Raw genomic sequence first — 13497 nt, forward strand, 5'->3', positions numbered from 1 at the left:
TTGGAGATATTTTTCTATAGCTCATTTCAGAATACATATGAATAATATAATTGACATTTTCTAAATCATCTAGCTTACTAGAGATGCACTTCACAGCAATTTTGTATGTTTCAAAATTATTTCAACATTTTAATTGAATGTATAATATAAATGAAATATTTTGCTAAGAAATTTTGTGGAGATTGTGGCAATATTCTTACTTATGAAATTAATATATTTGTATATTATTGATTGGTTCGGCTTCTCTTATTTTTCTGTAGTTGTCCATAAATACCTTTATAAACTTACAAATATCAAATTTTACTGAGATATATATTGTCCTGAATAAGCAAAATGGTATATTTAACATTCAAGCAATGATTTTATTATTTCACACCTCATTATGCTAATTGAAGCCATTTTCCAACAAACTTGCCTATATATTTTGTGGAAATAATCTGGATTTAAACATATTGGAATTTTGTATTTGTAATTAATTTCTTTGTCATTCAAAGTTTTAATCCCATGAAATGACCTAACGGTGTCTTTCTTCTCACTTACCTTTTGTTCATAATAACAATTCAGCTACTATCATATATAGAACATTTATAAAGATAATATTTCATTTCTATTTTCTTGTCACTAAACAGGTATTGTTTCATTTGAGATATGGTTTCTTTTCTAAATGAACTCTAGTACTATCAGTATATACGTAGATAATTTTGTCAATCCAGTATTTTACCTCTGTTATAAAAATTAGATGGGGTACTTCTCATTTATATTTCAGTATATGACTTTTCAAGCTGATTGTGTCAATTTCTTTTCTTACATTTGTGAAGCAGTTTCTGGTGACATTTCACTGCTTAAAACACTTTAAAATCTTCATTTTTTTCTTGTTCTAGACTTCATGCTTCACTTAGCTCAAGTGTGACAACGCTAGATCAAAAAGCGAGTTCCTGAGAGGTTTACTTTATATATTTGGTAATTTTAAAATTTAATTTCTTCATGAACATTTATTGAGCACTTACTACATGCAGTGTACTTTTAACATCTTTCATTTCATTGTACTTTTCAGAAAATGATAGTCACATTTCTTCCTAAGTTTAAATTATTCTTGTTGCTTAAATGGCAGGTCATAAAGAATTAATGGAAAGTACAATGAGATGAAAAGTATAATGACTACAAAGAGAAAAGTAATTTTTGACACTCTTCATTTTGAAAGTCCCTAGAGGCAGTCTGTCATTGCGTTCAGCCATTTTTTTATTCAAAATGTCTCTCGGATTTACCCTTTCTTCTCAATTCTGGCTACTAAGACTGAAACCGAGACTTTCACTTGGTAAGCCTGCCCATACTCACTCCTTCTCTTATCCATCCTTCCACTATAATAATCTTCCTAAAATACCGCTATTGTTATGTCACTCACCTGCTCAGGAAACTCCTACACCCTCTTGCCTTCTGCATGAAGAGCAAATTCTCCTACCTGGCATTAAAGGTCACTTACAATTTTGTGCCATTCTCTGAGTGAAGCTTTACTTCTTCCTTTTTTCCCAGTTCACATGCTCTGCCTCTGTCAGTCTGGTAACTCCTTTCCATCCCCAAACGCCCTGCTTCTTGCCAAGTTCGTGCTTTACAAATATAATCACCTTCTTCAGAATGGTCCCCCTTCTTCCCTGTACCTAGCCAGCCATTAACCTAGTCTCTAAAGCCAAAATGGAACCCCACTTACTCTGAGTTCTAGCATACGCTGGTGTTCTTTCCTTTCCTGAATTCCAATCAGAATCTCATTTTCTCATGAAAGCAGCCCTGGAATCAAATGCAGATAACCTGGGTGCTTGTTCACCGTTGAGTACTGAAACCATTTCTACCTTCCATTACTCACTGTATCTTCTACTGGTATCATAGTTACCATAGTATCACAGTGATGAATTATGTTTCTTTTTTCTGTGTTACTTTGGAAGCCCCTGGTAGGCAAATAACTTGTTTTAGCTTCCCATCCCCATGCCCCTGGAATCACAGCTGACACAGTGGCCTTTCAACGCATGTTTGAAAACTGAAAATGAAAAATTTCTGATCCAGGGATGATCTGAAAAAATAGAAATAATAACACCTGCCCTGCTTTGCTCACAAGGTATTCTTTTTTTTTTTTTTTTTTTTTTTGCAGTACGTGGGCCTCTCACTGCTGTGGCCTCTCCCACTGCGGAGCACAGGCTCCGGGCGCACGGGCTCAGCGGCCATGGCTCGCTCCGTGGCATGTGAGATCTTCCCGGACCGGGGAACGAACCCGTGTCCCCTGCATCGGCAGGCGGACTCTCAACCACTGTGCCACCAGGGAAGCCCTCACAAGGTATTCTTGAGTAGAGAAAAAGATGGGAAAATGTCTTGTAATTGTAAACAGTATAGAAATATTATATGGCTCTATGATTCTCTCTGTATAGTCATGCCTAAGTAGACTAAGACAGGTATAACAACTTGAACAGAAATAAATGACTCAAAAGCACGTCTGGCTACAAAGAATAAAGATGAGAAAGTGGGAAAAACACTAAAAAACAAAAACAGAGAACATCCAAGGTGTATCTATAAAGTGGAGCTGCTGAAATTAGCACACATCTCTGCCCACTGAGAGAAGTAGTAGAGAAAACAACTGTCCCCACCATCCACCGTCTCTGTCTTCATTTTGTCCACGGATACTTTATTAAAGACTGTATTACACATGCTTTCTTCCTTCCTTAGTTGTGGCCAGGGACTAATTTTAAGCTAGTGAGATATTAATGAAAGTGATATTTGCTACTTCCAAGTCATTTTGTTGTCTCTTTAAAGATATTTGCCCAGGGCTCTCTCCTCTGCTTCGTCTTCTGGTTTGAACTTGGTGCTGACTGAGGATGGCAGAGCCACCTACCAGCCCTGAACTTGCCCCTCTTTGAACTGTTCCAGGAGAGGGAAACATTTCTCTTATATTTTTGGCTCTCGTGCTTACTGGAATTTAGTTTCCCTTAACCAAATGGACTCCTAAAAAACAAACCCTACTGCTACCTTTCCTTAACACAAAAGACTTTAGTTTGGGGGGATCTTTAAGTAATTTACCCAAGTTGTGGTCCAGTTAGAACAACTAACGTCAAGCCTTTTGGCACCTCATCCAGTGCAAACCACTGAAATATAGATGACAAAATAGTTTATGCCACTTCCTTCCTTGTCTGACACAGTTAACAATTATGCCTCTATTTTTTTTTTCTTATAAATGCCTGGTGCTAAGTGGCAAATTGAATTCCACAATATAGATTGGTCGGCATGAATTAAGATAGACTAGCTTTAATTTCTCTGAGAAGCAATCTATCTTCAACCCTCATCACAGAAGTTCTTCTGACTCATTAAAGATTGAACTTATTTATTCAGTAAAGTTTGAATTATATGTATTATTTACTTTGTGAAAATTGACTACCCATGCTCTATATCCCTTTGCGTATCAAAAATATAATGTAGAAAATACCACAGTAAATAGTTGAAAAATGAGGAAAGAGAGGGGTCCTGAGGTTTGCATTTAGCTGACTTTATCCATGTCTAGTTCAGCCTTCCCCAGGGAAAGAAAACCTACTATGGCCCTTGATTATCCTATTGTCTTTTTTTTTTTCCCTATGTTTTTCTCCCAGTTAATGTTGTCCTCCAAGACCTTTCTGCCTCTTGGTTTTCCAATGACCAACTAAAGTACATTTTGCTTTGCATTAAATTTATATGATACATACTACTGAGTGAATATAGAATCAACTCACCATCCTTCTTTTCAGTCTCCTAGCAAAGTCTAATATACCTGTTAAGGAAGATGGCAACTTGTAAGAAGAGCTTTTACACACCTAGGTCTATGCAATCTACCCAGAATATTTTAAAGATATAGACACAGATTTTTTTAAAGTATATATATATATAGGTAGATAATTAGATAAGGAAAGATAGGCATGTAAATAGATGTACATTACTTCATATTACTTAAACTTATCACTAATACTGACTTGGAACTCAGATGTCTAACATTTCAGATATTTCCATGACTGTTGGGAATAAAATAATAGTTCATCTGGCAAAATCCCATGTATTTAATTATTTGTAGGAATATGTTACATAGATATTTTTACATCTGTAATGCTAATTCTAAGTCAGTATATTTACTTAATCAGATATCTCATGCCTCAAACATTCTGGATGAATAAGAGCTTACTCTTTTGCTCACTCTGAGTCTTGATCAATATTATGGATTTTGAAATTTCCTTATCTGACAGAACTATCTTACTTTCCACTCTTTCTTTGCCTTCATTAGCAACTAACTTGAACTTTGTTCTCACTGTGAGGTCTAATGCCTTGAATCATCTTTATACTTCTGGTTTGTCAACCTCTTTTTGACTTCATTTTTCTCCTTAACTTAGACTGTGAGATCCATAATGGAGCCTCTTTAATGGTCTCATTAATACTCTAAAAGATCTCGCTTGTTTGACTTCTGCTACCTGTTTTCTAATAAACCCCAAATCTGTGTAGTCCTTATGGTCTACCTCCACTGCTTTCTGACTATGTCAGCATTTCTGGAGAAAGTAGGTAAACAGTGCTAATTACACTATAAATCCCTTTTGTTCAGTCCCACTTCCCTCTCACTACTGCTCACATCTATAACTAGCATCTTACTCTTCATTCCTGTCTCAAAGAAAAGAAAACATCCATAATTCCTTCAACTTTTAGTGCTAAACTGTCTAGCTGGACTTTGACATTAACCTTTTCTTCCTTTCTTGAAAACTCATTCTATTAAGTCACCATTTTCTGTTTTTCCCTTTCTTCTTAACGTTTGCTCTCCCTACTAATGGGCTTAAATTTTTCCTTCTGGAAAAGCCTTTCCTCGCACTGACAGTCTTTCAAAGTATCACTGTGCCTTGTCCTCCTGAGACCAAACCTCTTGAAAGAGTAGCCCTAGTGCTTTCCCCACGGTCCCATCGTCCTCTCACTTCTTGTCAGTTAACTTTCACTATAAATGCTTAATAATAAATCTGTGAACCTTTCCCGATCTTCACTTTCATTGACCTCTCTTTACTCTTTGACAATGGTAACCATCTCTGTTTCTTGAAGTTCACTCACCCTTGCTTCCACATCATATTTTTAGCTCTCTGACCATCCACTAACCTGCTTCTATAGAGAAAATAAAAACTATTATTTATTGAGTAAATGATATTCAACTTACTAAATTTCCAAGCTACCATGACGTAAATATTTTAATATGTGCTCTAACAGCCATTATCCCCACTTAGTGCCCAAGAGCACCCATCTCCAAGAGTCTATCTTATCTCCTTGCTGCATACTACTGGTGTCTGCCACTAGGTGAATAGGTCTTATTTCTTCAGGATCCCAGAGACCTGTCTCATGCTTCAAAATAATATATCCACATACTTGTTTATTATTTTTACTTAAATATTCTGAAATGATCAGCATAACCAAAACAGATTTTATCATTTTTATGGTCCTTTACTCCAAGTTAGTTTCTTCTTCTTTCTTTTCAGTTTTTATTCATAGTACAATCATTCTCTAAGTAATCACTACCTGAAACCTAAGAGTAATCCTTGATGCTGCTCTTTTCCTTTTCGTCTTTCTAACTCTGGTTTTCACATTCTTTGATTTCTCAAACAAACAAACTCATAGAAAAAAAAAAAAAGATCAGATCTGTGGTTACCGGAGGGGACGGGGTTGGAAGGAGAGGAAATGGTGAGGAAGGCAGTCAAAAGGTACAAATTTCCAGTTATAAGATTAGTACTAGCAAAGTGATGTCCCACATGATAAATATAATTAACACTATTGTACATTATATATGGAAGTTGTTAATAGAGGAAATTCTAAGAGTTCTTATCACAAAAAATTTTTTTTCTATTTCTTTAATTTTGTATCTCTATGAGATGATGGACGTTCACTAAACTTATTGTGGTCACCACTTCACGATGTATGTAAGTCAAATCTTTATGCTGTGCACCTCAAACTTATACTTGCTATATGTCAATTATAAACTGGAAGGAAAAAATTCTTTGTGGTTTTGGGGTTTTTTTTGTTTTTTGTTTTTGGTGACTTCCTTTTAACCTTTCCTCTCTTCCGTTCTCAGTGTGTTTTGTTAGATTTAGTTCTCATTTTCCTTTACTTGGACTGTGGCCAGATTTCCTAAGTCATGTCCCTGCATTTAGCCATTCTCTTCTTTAAGTATAACTTAAAATTTCTGTGGATTTCCTGTAGAGAACAAGCTATTTTTAAGCTATCTTTAATCTTCTTAAAATCTGACTGAAATTCACTTTTCTACCTCATTTTGTATTATTTCTACCTCATTTTGTATTATGTATCTGAATGTACTTTAAATCTACAGCCTGTTACTCATTTTCTTTGAACATATCCTGTATGTTTTTGTGTCCCTGGTTTTGTTTGTGCTATTTTTACTTCTGCCTGGAGTACCCTCCTTCAAAACATCTACCTTTCAAAGTCCTATGCTTCCTTCAAAGCACTTTTCATAGGGTACCTTTTCAGTGATGCTTGCCCTTGAAGTTTCTCTTTTCTTTTTTTTAAAAACTTGAGATGCACTGACTTAAACATTGGGTAAGTTTAAGGTGTACAACATGTCGATTTGATACATTTCAGCATCACAGTGTGATTACCACTTTAGCGTTAGCTAACACCTCTTTCATGTCACATCATTTCTTTGCTGTGGTAAGAAGAGTTAAGACCTAGTCTCTTATCAACTTTGAAATTTATAATACAGTACCGTTGACTATAATCACTATTCTGTGCCTTAGATCTCCAGGACCTATATTATCTATTACTTTGAAATTTATAATACAGTACCATTGACTATAATCACTATTCAGTGCCTTAAATCTCCAGGATTTATATTATCGTATTATCTATTAGTCGTCAGTTTGTAGCCTTAGACAACATTTCCTCAACCCGCCCCCCAACCCCACCAAACCCCTGGTAACCAGCATTCTACTTTCTGTTTCTAAGAGATCCACTTTTTTAGATTCCAAATATAAGTGAGATCAAACAGTATATTTCTTTCTCTTTCTGACTTATGTCACTTAGCATAATGCCCTCAGGGTCGATTTCCTTTCCCATGGCTGAATGGTATTCCATTGTGTGTGTGTGTGTTGTGTGTAACTCCTATCTTCTTTATCCATTCATCCATCGATGAACACTTTCGCTGTTTCCATTTCTCGGCTATTGTGAATAATGCTGTAATAAACATGGGAGTTCAGACATCTCTTCAATATCTTGTTTTTATTTCCTTTGGATATAAACCCAGATGTGGAATTGCTGGACCATATGGTAGTTCTATTTTTAATTTTTTGTGGAACTTCCATATTATTTTTCATATTGGCTGAACATTCCTACCAACAGTGCACAAGGATTCTCTCTTCTTCACATTCTCACCAACACTGGTCATTGCTTCTCTTTTTGATAATAGCCATTCTAACAGGTGTAAGGTGATATCTCATTATGGTTTGGTTTTCATTTCCCTCATGATCAGTGATGCTGAGCATCTTTTCATGTACCTTTTGGCCATCTGAATGTCTTCTTTGGAAAAAAAATGTCTGTTTAAGATCCTCTGTCCATGTTTTAATAGATTTTTTTTGTTTGTTTTTATCGAAAAGTTTTCTCTTCCTTCCATAAACATCTATGTTAGATTCTTGTTAATATTCTGCCTTATAAAGATGCTTGTTTTATACAGGTCTTGACTGCTATATCTTAATCTCTTTGAGTGTAGAAACCTTACTTCTTTATCATTGTATCCTCTGGCTCCTATGTGTATATGTGTATATGTAATGAGTGTTTTCACTCTATACATATATCTAGGTTGAATGAATGAATGATAAAGAAAATACTTCAAGTTTTTTGCAAATTGTTTTGAATGACCTTCTCATAGTATATTCATATGCTTCTCTGTTTCACCTTACTTGGTGGTGAGGAAAACACCTAAGTGTCCACTGACAGATTCTTTGATCAAGAATAATCATTTCACCAAAAACAGTGATAAATATGTGAGGTGACAGATGTGTTAATTAGCTTGATAAAGGGAATACTTTCATAGTGTATATCTATATCAAATCACCACAATGTACAATTTAAATATCTTACAATTTTATTTGTCAATTATAGCTCAATAAAGCTAAAATTAAAAAAATAATAATCATAGATGTTCCATGCTTCCATCCCATTATATTTTTCAATTTAGCCAAATTTTATTATTTTATTTACTTCAATAAATCTTTTCCAAAAGGTGAAATATTTTAAGGCTCTAAGACTTCTGAAGTTTCTTCAATTCAGTTACATTGTTTATGTGTCCTGAGGCATCCATGCCAGCTGATTCCAAAATACGTAGTGCCTTCTGGGTGAGTTTTCATGAAACATTCAGGATACTCATTTTCATCTTTGTAATGTAACTGTTTTTCAGATATTTTCCTTTTATTCATGAGAAACACTGTAGCATAACTTTTTTTTTTTTTTTTGCAGTACGCGGGCCTCTCACTGCTGTGGCCTCTCCCGTTACGGAGCACAGGCTCCGGACGCACAGGCTCAGCAGCCATGGCTCACGGGCCCAGCCGCTCCGCGGCATGTGGGATCTTCCTGGACTGGGGCACAAACCCGTGTCCCCTGCATCAGCAGGCAGACTCTCAACCACTGCGCCACCAGGGAAACCCAAACTCTTAATTTAAATAAAAATAATAAATATATACAGAAATAGGTAGATAACATTATCATTTTCTTCCTCAGGAAAAATACAACTGCAAATACTTAAAGATGAACCTGATTTCTCCAGCTCCGTTTCTTTTCCTCAGCACTGCTTTGGCTATTCGGGGTCTTTTGTGCCTCCATACAAATTTTAAGATTTTTTTGTTCTAGTTCCATAAAAATTACCATTGGTAATTTGATAGGGATTGCATTGAATCTGTAGATTGCTTTGGGTAGTATAGTCATTTTCACAATATTGATTCTTCCAATCCAAGAACATGGTATATCTCTCCATCTGTTGGTACCATCTTTAATTTCTTTCATCAGTGTCTTATAGTTTTCTGTATACAGGTCTTTTGTCTCCCTAGGTAGGTTTATTCCTAGGTTTATTATTCTTTGTGTTGCAATGGTAAATGGGAGTGTTTCCTTAATTTCTCTTTCAGATTTTTCATCATTAGTGTATAGAAGTGCAAAAGATTTCTGTGCATTGATTTTTTATCCTGCTACTTTACCAAATTCATTGATTAGCTCTAGTAGTTTTCTGGTGGCATCATTAGATTTCTCTATGTATAGTATCATGTCATCTTCAAAAAGTGACAGTTTGACTTCTTCTTTTCCAATTTGTATTCTTTTTATTTTTCTCCTCTGACTGCCATGGCTAGGACTTCCAAAACTATGTTGAATAATAGTGGTGAGAATGGACATCCTTCTCTTGTTCCTGATCTTAGAGGAAATACTTTCAGTTTTTCACCATTGAGAATGATGTTTGCTGTTGGTTTGTCGTATATGGCCCTTATTATGTTGAGGTAGGTTCCCTCTATGCCCACTTCCTGCAGACTTTTGTCATAAATGGGTGTTGAATTTTGTCAAAAGCTTTTGCTGCATCTATTGAGATGATCATATGGTTTTTATTCTTCAATTTGTTAACATGGTTTATCATATTGATTGATTTACATATATTGAAGAATCCTTGCATCCCTGGGAAAAATCCCACTTGATCATGGTGTATGATCCTTTTAATGTGTTGTTGGATTCTGTTTGCTAGTATTTTGTTGAGGATTTTTGCATCTATATTCATCAGTGATATTGGTCTGTAATTTTTTTTTTGTAGTATCTTTGTCTGGTTTTGGTATCAGGGTGATGGTGGCCTCATAGAATGAGTTTCAGAGTGTTCCTTCCTCTGCAATTTTTTGGAAGAGTTTGAGAAGGATGGGTGTTAGCTCTTCTCTAAATGTTTGATAGAATTCACCTGTGAATCCATCTGGTCCTGGACTTTTGTTTGTTGGAAGATTTTTAATCAGTTTCAATTTCATTACTTATGATTGGTCTATTCATATTTTCTATTTCTTCCTGGTTCAGTCTTGGAAGGTTATACCTTTCTAAGTTTTGTCCATTTCTTCCAGGTTGTCCATTTTATTGGCATAGACTTGCTTTTAGTAGTCTCTTAGGATGCTTTGTATTTCTGCAGTGTCTCTTGTAACTTCCTATTCTCATCTCTAATTTTATTGATTTGAGTCCTCTCCCTATTTTTCTTGATGAGTCTGGCTAATGGTTTATCAATTTTGTTTATCTTCTCAAAGAACCAGGTTTTAGCTTTATTGATCTTTGCTATTGTTTTCTTTGTTTCTATTTCATTTATTTCTGCTCTGATCTTTATGATTTCTTTCCTTCTGCTAACTTTGGGTTTTGTTTGTTTCTCTTTCTCTAATTCCTTTAGGTGTAAGGTTAGATTGTTGATTTGAGATTTTTCTTAAGGTAGGCTTGTATAGCTATAAACTTCCCTCTTACAACTGCTTTTGCTGCATCCCATAGATTTTGGATCATCGTGTTTTCATTGTCATTTGTCTCTAGGTATTTTTTGATTTCCTCTTTGATTTCTTCACTGATCTCTTGGTTATTTAGTAATGTATTGTTTAGCCTCCATGTGTTTGTGTTTTTTTATGTTTTTTTCCCCGTAATTCATTTCTAATCATCTCATAGCATTGTGGTCAGAAAAAATGCTTGATACGATTTCAGCTTTCTTAAATTTACTGTGGCTTGATTTGCGAACCAAGATGTGATCTATTCTGGAGAATGTTCTATGCACACTTGAGAAGAAAGTGTAATCTGCTGTTTTTGGATGGAATGTCCTATAAATACCAATTAAATCCATCTGGTCTATTGTGTCATTTAATGCTTGTCTTTCCTTATTTATTTTCATTTTGGATGATCTGTCCATTGGTGTAAGTGAGGTGTTAAAGTCCCCCACTATTACTGTGTTACTGTCGATTTCCTCTTTTATAGCTGTTAGCAGTTGCCTTATGCATTGAGGTGCTTCTATGTTGGGTGCATATATATTTATAATTATTATATCTTCTTCTTGGATTGATCCCTTGATCATTATGTAGTATCTTTCCTTGTCTCTTGTAACATTCTTTAAAGTCTATTTGATATGAGTATTGCTACTCCAGCTTTCCTTTGTATTCTATTTGCATGGAATATCTTTTTCCATCCCCTCACTTTCAGTCTGTATGTGTCCCTAGGTCTGAAGTGGGTGTCTCATAGACAGCATATATATGGGTCTTGTTTTTGTATCCATTCAGAAGCCTGTGTCTTTTGGCTGGATCATTTAATCCATTCACATTTAAGGTAATTATCGATATGTATGTTCCTATGACCATTTTCTTAATTGTTTTGGGTTTGTTTTTGTAGGTTCTTTTCTTCTATTGTGTTTCTCACTTGGAGACGTTCCTTTAGCATTTGGTGTAGAGCTGGTTTGGTGGTGCTGAGTTCTCTTAGCTTTTGCTTGTCTGTAAAGCTTTTGATTTCTCCATCGAATCTGAATGAGATCCTTGCCGGGTAGAGTAATCTTGGTTGTAGGTTCTTCCCTTTCATCACTTTAAGTATATCATGCTACTCCCTTCTGGCTTGTAGAGTTTCTGCTGAGAAATCAGCTGTTAACCTTATGGGAGTCCCCTTGTATGTTATTTGTCATTTTTCCCTTGCTGCTTTCAATAATTTTTCTTTGTCTTTAATTTTTGCCAGTTTGATTACTATGTGTCTCAGCGTGTTTCTCTTTGGGTTTATCCTGTATGGGACTCTCTGTGCTTCCTGGACTTGGGTGGCTATTTCCTTTCCCACATTAGGGAAGTTTTAAACTATAATCTCTTCAAATATTTTCTCGGGTCCTTTCTCTCTCTCTTCTTCTTCTGGGACCCCTATAATGTGAATGTTGTTGCATTTAATGTTGTCCCAGTGGTCTCTTAGGCTGTCTTCATTTCTTTTCATTCTTTTTTCTTTACTCTGTTCCACAGCAGTGAAGTCTTCCATTTTGTCTTCCAGGTCACTTACCCGTTCTTCTGCCTCATCTGTTCTTCTGCCTCAGTTATTCTGCTGTTGATTCCTTCTAGTGTAGTTTTCATTTCAGTTATTGTATTGTTCATCTCTGTTTGTTTGTTCTTTAATTCTTCTTCTTTAATTCTTTTGTTAAACATTTCTTGCATCTTCTTGATCTTTGCCTCCATTCCTTTTCTGAGGTCCTGGATCATCTTCACTATCATTCTGAATTCCTTTTCTGGTAGGTTGCCTATCTCCACTTCATTTAGTTGTTTTTCTGGGGTTTTATCTTGTTCCTTCATCTGGTACATAGCCCTCTGCCTTTTCATCTTGTCTGTCTTTCTGTGAATGTGGTTTTTGTTCCACAGGCTGCAGAATTGTAGTTTTCTTGCTTCTGCTGTCTTCCCTCTGGTGGATGAGGCTATCGAAGAGGCTTGTGCAAGTTTTCTGATGGAAGGGACTGGTAGTGGGTAGAGGTGACTGTTGCTCTGGTGGGCAGAGCTCAGTAAAACTTTAATCTGCTTGACTGCTGATGGGTGGGGCTGAGTTCCCTCCCTGTTGGTTGTTTGGCCTGAGGCAACCTAACAGTGGAGCCTACCTGGGCTCTTTGGTGGGGCTAATGGTGGACTATGGGAGGGCTCACACTAGGGAGTACTTCCCAGAACTTCTGCTGCTAGTGTCCTTGTCACCGCAGTGACCCACAGCCACCGCCAGCCTCTGCAGGAGACCCTCCAACACTAGCAGGCAGGTCTAGTTCAGTTTCCCCTGAGGTCACTGCTCCTTCCCCTGGGTCCTGATACCCACACTACTTTGTGTGTGCCCTCCAAGTGTGGAGTCTCTGTTTCCTCCAGTCCTGTCGAAGTCCTGCAAATCAAATCCCACTAGCCTTCAAAGTCTGATTCTCTAGGAATTCCTCCTCCTGTTGCCAGACCGCCCAGGTTGGGAACCTGACATGGGGCTCAGAAGCTTCACTCCAGTGGGTGGACTTCTGTGGTATAAGTGTTCTCGAGTCTGTGAGTCACCCACCCAGCAGTTAACGGGATTTGCTTTTACTGTGATTACACCCCTCCTCCCATCTCATTTTGGCTTTTCCTTTGTCTTTGGATGTGGGGTATCTTTTTTGGTGAGTTCCAGTGTCTTCCTGTCGATGACTGTCCAGCAGCTAGTTGTGATTCTGGTGTTCTCGCAAGAGAGAGTGACAGCATGTCCTTCTACTCTGCCATCTTTGTTCCTAATCTGCAGTATCTTAAACTAGCTCTTTTTATAGAGCTTGGCTTTATTGGAGAAGAAACTCAAGTCTGTGAGATTCCCAAGAGCAAGAACGTGGCCTTGTTGATCATGATATCTCTAGCCCCTTGCCTGGAATATAGTACGTATGATGAGAAATTTATTAGCTAAATCAAGGTAGAAACATCAATTCATAGTCAACTTTCAAGTATCAAAACTTGGATACACTAGATATTACACAATGTC

The 13497-nt window shown here is 36.6% G+C and overlaps 1 long non-coding RNA gene across 1 annotated transcript in view; it reads left to right on the forward strand.

Annotated features, from left to right (window-relative positions):
* The window catches only part of LOC132512721 (uncharacterized), a 122793-nt gene that overhangs the window by 22507 nt on the left and 86789 nt on the right, over window positions 1-13497 (forward strand). The window lies entirely within an intron of this gene.

Source organism: Lagenorhynchus albirostris, chromosome 21 (assembly GCF_949774975.1).
Source record: "Lagenorhynchus albirostris chromosome 21, mLagAlb1.1, whole genome shotgun sequence".
NCBI classification, from domain to species: domain Eukaryota; kingdom Metazoa; phylum Chordata; class Mammalia; order Artiodactyla; family Delphinidae; genus Lagenorhynchus; species Lagenorhynchus albirostris.